The following is a 6,404-nucleotide window of genomic DNA, read 5'->3' as shown; positions in this document are numbered from 1 at the left end:
CAAATGCCGCGAGAAAACCCCCTTGAGCAAAGGTCACAGTGGCTGCTAGGCCTATGGATGGATGATATTCTAAGGCCTAGATCAAAGGTATTTAGGCACCTAACGCACATTAAAAACAACGGGAGTTGGGCACTGAAGAATCCGTGAAGACGTGGGCTGAAGTACCTTGCTCCAATAGCGCTTCAGCTGCTAGAGCCTGTAGGTGCCTCACAGTCCTTGGAGGCATTTCCCAGCCTCCTCTTGCAGCCAAAGTGCATAGACCCAGCTCTGGGGCTGGCTGTGGCAAGCTGCAGCAGCTGCATTGTGCTTAGACTGGACGAGAGCAATAGAGGAAACAGGGGATGGCAAGACCATGAGGCAGCAGGTAGGGTGACCAGATGTTAAGGGGAAAATATCAGGACCGCTGCAGTGGGGGGCTTCCCCCCCCCCATTCACTCATCTGGGAGTTCGGCGGCAATTCGGCAGAGAGCTCTTCAGTCGCGGATGGTCTTCAGCGGCAGGTCTTAAACCTTGCCGCCAAAGACAGAAGCACCCGCCGCCAAAATACCGCTGAAGACCAGGAAACAAAATATCGGGACAAATGGCCTCCCGAGCATACTCTGGTCAGGATAGGGGACAAACGCCTCAAAATTGGGACACGGGACTTCTGGTCACCCTAGCAGCAGGAACCACGCCTGGGTTTTTAAATAACTATCCAGCAATGAGGGCACTGCCTAAGCTCGCCTCACCGAGCCCGGCTGCAGCTTCTTTCTTAGGACTCCGGAAGTGGAAGACCAGTGCAGGGATGTGTCATTGGGAGCACAAAGCAGGATTATGCTAAATTAGTGGAATAGCTCCTTCTAGTGGTGGTTGTGATCCATAGACTTCTATCCGTTCATACGGAGAAACAGCCACAACTAATGCCAAATTGGCTTCCACCTGGTGTGAATTCCAGCTTTGTTACTGTTGTTTACCAGGACCCACATCCTGTTTGGAACGCTATAAAGTGCATAGAGACATCTAATGCCTGAATAACATACTGCAGGTACAGATCATTACACTGGTAACAATACGGCTTTACTTAGGATTAGGGTCTACTTAAAATCACAGCGAAACCACACATTTTTTGTGGTTGGTCATGGCATAAATAGCCCATTTTATGGATGTGTTCATACAGTATATACACAAGTATTGTACTGTACAACTGTAATGTCTGTAAGTCGCCCTAGTTGAGGTGTCTGCTAAAATTTAGAGTTGGAGTTATAACCTGTGGCAGAGCTCTGACCTTGCTCCTGGGGGTCCTGCACTTCTAGGCAGTTAGTTTATGCTGCCTCAGTGGCTCACTGTGACCCTCCACGTAGCCCTTCTCTCTCTAGGGCCAGGGTTACAGTCTATGAGCCCTTTTCATCATAGGCCTGCAAGGAGGTTGGTGAGAGAACTCCCACAGTCTCTGTTCAGCCTCCTGTCCTGACAGGGACCTGACTTCCCTTGCCAGGAGATGTTCCTGTAGTGGTGGGTTGGGGGGAACCCAGGCCCACCCTCTACTCCGGGTTCCAGCCCAGGGACCCTAATGGTAACAGTCGTTGGCAGCCAACCTTTCACTGCCAGAGTTGCTACATCTCCCTGGGCCACTTCCCCACAGCTCTCCTGCTTCTCCCTTCTTCACCCTTACCTTAGGGCTCCTTTAACGGTGGTTTGGGGGTGTCTTCAGTAACCAGCCCTTCAGCCACACTTCCTCTCCTCTGGCTCCCTGACTCCCCTGCCTGACTGGAGTGAGCCCTTTTTATAGTATCAGCAGGGCCTTAATTAGAGTCAGGTGGTCACATTACCTGAATGGCCTCACCTGACTCTTTACAGGTTAATTAGAGTCAGGTGTTTTCATTAGCCTGGAGCAGTCCCTGCTCTGGTCAGTCAGGGAACAGAAAACTGTTAATCCATTGGCCAATATATCTGCCTTCTGCTATTCTGCTGTACCCAACTGGCCTGGGTCTATCACAAACCACAATAGCATAACATGCCACCCTTACTTCTGCATTGCTGCTGGCAGCAGCGCTGCTTTCAGAGCTCGGTCCCTGGCCAGCAGCTCTTGCTCACCGACCACCCAGCTCTGAAGGCAGCGCAGAAGTAAGAGAGGCATTACTGCAACCCCCACTACAATAGCCAGATATCACGGGGATACCAGATTTCATGGTCCTGGACATGATTTTCATGGTTGTGAATTTGGTAGAGCCCTACTTATGATGTCATAATTGTGGAGTAATTAACAATTGTCCCAACTGAACCATGTTAGGAATAGGACAAGGGCAGGGTGTGTAGCTAGAGGCACCGAGAAGTCTCTTCGTTTTTCTGATTGTGGCTCTTGCAGCTCAACCTGTGTTGGGACTTAAGGCTGCGAAGCATGAAGAGTGATACAACAACGGGAGCCTTCTCTGAACCTGATGACAATGACAGACTAGAAACAGAACAACGTATCTGACGAAATCCAAAGCTTTCAGGATACAAGCACCATTCGTTTTACCCAAGCCCTAATCCCTATTGAGCATTCTACAGAACTGGCCTAATGGGGAATGTATTTTATTCATTCCATTAAAAAAATAATACTGCATTAAGATTGCTGCCTTGTCAGTGCTCAGATACCAGAGCTAAGGGGCTATGCACACCCTTAACTCTGATTACAGGTCATCTAGTACATCTCCTTACAGCCTGAGAGCTGGGACTGAGTGCTGTAGTTAAGGCTGCAGACCAGATTAGTCATCCCTAGGGTTTACGGTGCACTTTCCATCAGGTGATTTCAAAGCACTTCACAAAGTAATTAGCATCCCCCTTTCGCAGATGGGGAAACTGAGGCTCAGAAAGGGGATGTGATCTGCCCAAGCTGTTGCAGCAGAGCCAGGAATAGAAGCCACATCTCCTGAATTCCAGTCCACAGCGCCATCCACTCATAACAGAACAGGCCCTTTTTCCCCTTTGCCTTCTTAAAAATGCTTACTCCCCCCCCCTCCCACTTACTTGTGCTCCATCACTGTGCACAGCAGTGGTCAGCTGGAGGCAATTGGCGGGAAGGCTTCTGAGTGGCCTGACAGCTGGAGAAAGCGCAGAAACTGAAATCAGGTTTGCCCGGAAAATGCTACATCCTCAATGCCCAAAGCTCTCAGGTGTTGTTGCTCCTCTCTCTCTAGTAGCTCTCCTCGGCTGCTCCTGGGTCTCCCCTTTCCTCATCAGGCAGCTGCCAGTGGACTGGCCTAGGGCCCAGGTGCCCTCTCTTAAACCCAATCAGGAGGCAGCTGATCAGTCCCTGTAACAAGGGGTTTCCCTGGTTTCGAAGCAAGTGTGTATTGGAGACAGAGAAAGTCAGAAGCAGCAGTCATGAGCGTGGCCCTCAGAGGAAGGACCTGCTGGGCTTCTTGGGCAGAGAGCCCGCTGGAGAGGCAGGCGTGGGGATTTCTGGCAACGAAGCTGCCTGCTGCTGTCAGGACTGTGTGTACATTCTTTGGAGATACGCAACATGGCACCAAAGAATAGACTTGACTTGTCTCATCGACTGCTCATAGTAACAGAAACAAGGCCCCAAACATCAAACGGCTCGGGCCAAAGGGCCAACCCTGGCAAAATGAACATCCTGTGGTGCAGTTTCTTCCTCCAAAGGGTTTGTGGCCACAGCCTTTAGTGGGGCGTTGTGCCCCCAGCCTGTCGCTCTGGGCTGACACTTTGTGGTGAGTACCACAGCCCCGGGGGAAGCACGGCCATTCGTTTCCCAGCACCGAGCCAGCCCTGCAAACACTGGGCCACCTTGGAGTGACCCCATCCTGCAGGGCCAGGAAGGGCCCGAGTCCCGGGTGAGGCTGCCTGGCAACCTGTCTGAGGCAAACACCTCAGCAGGAGCTGGGCGCCCAGAACAGGACAGTGAAGCACAAGGCTACGGGGGCCCAGCGCAGCTACCGGCACACCAGGGTGTCAGGATGCACAGCGACAAGCCCTTGGAGGGATGCCGTCTCTGGGATGGGGGTGTCACGCAGGGGCGGCTCTACAAATTTGGCCGCCCCAAGCAGTCATGCCCGGGAGGCGCCCCCGAGCCGCGGGAGCAGCGGACCTCCCGCGGGCATGACTGCGGAGGGTCCGCTGGTCGCTCGGCTGGACCTTCCGCAGCTGCGGGCGGTTCGCTGGTCCGGCGGCTCCAGTTGAGCTGCCGCAGGCATGCCTGCGGGAGGTCCAGCCGAGCCGCGGGACCAGCGAACCGTCCGCAGTCATGCCTGCGGGAGGTGCACTGGAGCCGCCGACCGAGCGTCCCCTCCGCAGTCATGCCTGCGGCAGGTCCGCTGCTCCCGGGGCTCCGGTGGACCTCCCGCAGGCATGACTGCGGCAGGTCCGCCGGCCCAGCCTGCCGCCCCCCCGGGAAAGGGCCGCCCCAGGCGGGTGCTTGCCCCGCTGGGCTCTGGAGCCGGCCCTGGTGTCACGGGGCGCATCGCTCGCCGCCAGACTGGCACCTCCTCCTGGTCATGCTAGAGAGGCGCTCAAAGCTCCCCCTCCTCCCCACGTCTGCAGCTTGCAGACCGTCACTGCCTCTGCCTGCTCCCGAGGACCGTGTTATATCAGGGTATGTGTGTATCCCAGTCTAACAATCCAGCTGCTTCCCCTGTGGGGCAGAGGAGAGACCCAGCCCCACCCACTACTCCTGGTCCCAGCCCAGGAGATGGCAGCCACATGCTGCATCCCAACCAACTGCTCAGCACATTTTCTGGGGACACTTCCCAACAACCCCAGCACCTTCTTCCCTCAGGCCCACAGTCCTAGCAGCCAGCTGGGAGCTCCCTCTCGCTCCCCCGGTCCCTGCCAGCACTGCTCTGTCCATGGCACCACAAGGCTCTGCCTGCTAGAGACACAGTGCTGACGCCTCAAGCTCCCAGCAGCCACTGACCACCTCTGGCCCAGGAGCTTCTTTTATGTGAACCTGCTGGGCTCTGATTGGCCGCTCCCTGCAGCCCTTCCCTGATTGCCTGCACCCAACACAGCCTCTCTAGGCTGATTGGAGGACCCAACTCCACTGCTCACATGCAGGATTAGCCCCTTTTACATCTGTGTGGGGTAGACACCCCATCACACACCCTCCCGCTCAAGACTGCATCCCTCGGGGGGTTGGGTGTCTCCTACCCTGCAGCTGCCTAAGCTGTATCAGTAGCTCATCCCTTTCTCTTTCTGCCTCCCTCAACAGGAGACACACATCTGCCAGGGGAGGAATAGCTCAGTGGTTTGAGTATTGGTCTGCTAAACCCAGGGTTGTGAATTCAATCCTTGAGGAGGCCACTTAGGGATCTGGGGCAAAAATTGGTCCTGCCTAGTGAAGGCAGGGGCTCAATGACCTTTCAGGGTCCCTTCCAGTTCTAGGAGATTGGTATATCTCCAATTATTACCTTCACCTATCATCGATAAACATTTCCCTCTGGTATGCGAGGTGTCCCTCTGCTCTTTGCAATGGCTAGTTTATCTTTCACTTGCCCCACTGGGTGCCCCAGCACCCTTAGGTTCAGAGTCTGAGTCCCCCCACTCGCCACTGGGGAAGTGACTGGACACCTGACTGCCAGTCCCCCAGGGGAGCACAGATAGTGACTCAGAGGATACCCTGGTCCTTGGCGTGACATGGACCCAAGAGCAGATGTGATGGTGGGCAAAGCACCGTTGGGAGAGGGTGCACCGATCTGCCAGCAAGAGGTGCCATTGCAGTGAGTCATGCCTTGGCACAGGGGGCACAAATCACCCCCCACCGCTCCCTGGAGACTGCTTCAGAGACTGCATTGACTTTCCTGAGGTGCCCCAACCCTGCAGCAGGGCATCTCAGGGGCAGATGCCGGTTGAGGTGTCCCTCTGTTGGCTGTCAGGGGCCTGGAGCGGAGCTGTAGGAGCCCAAGATCCAGCACAGACCTGCTGGGTCAAGCCTGAGTGGGGGGAGGGAGAGCTCAGTGGTTTGAGCATTGGCCTGCTAAACCCAGGGTTGTGAGGTCAGTCCTTAAGGGGGCCATTTAGGGATCTGGGGCACAAATCTGTCTGGGGATTAGCCCCCCTTTGAGCAGGGGGTGGGCCTAGATAACCTGCTGAGGTCCCTTCCAATCCTGATATTCCATGAGCGTGCAGTGCCTCCTTGCGGAGACTCATGGAGTTTAAGGCCTGAAGGGATCATCGCGTCTGAACTCCTGTATGTCACAGGCCCTTAAAGTTCACCCATTTCCCCCTGCCCTGCGCCCAGTAACAACAGTCTGGATGAAGCATCTTCCCCCAAGGCCTCCCGGCTGGGTTTGAAGGCCCCCTTCCCTTGGCAGGCTGTGCCCAGGGTTACTCACCAGCCTGGCAAACATCCGTGTCTTGTTTCTAACTCAAGTGTGTCATGTGCTGCCTTTTTCCACCAGCATAGAAAGCCCATCAGTACCTGGGCT

The sequence above is a fragment of the Mauremys mutica genome, chromosome 4, assembly GCF_020497125.1.
Source record: "Mauremys mutica isolate MM-2020 ecotype Southern chromosome 4, ASM2049712v1, whole genome shotgun sequence".
Taxonomy (NCBI): domain Eukaryota; kingdom Metazoa; phylum Chordata; order Testudines; family Geoemydidae; genus Mauremys; species Mauremys mutica.
Note: the sequence above shows the minus strand (reverse complement) of the source record.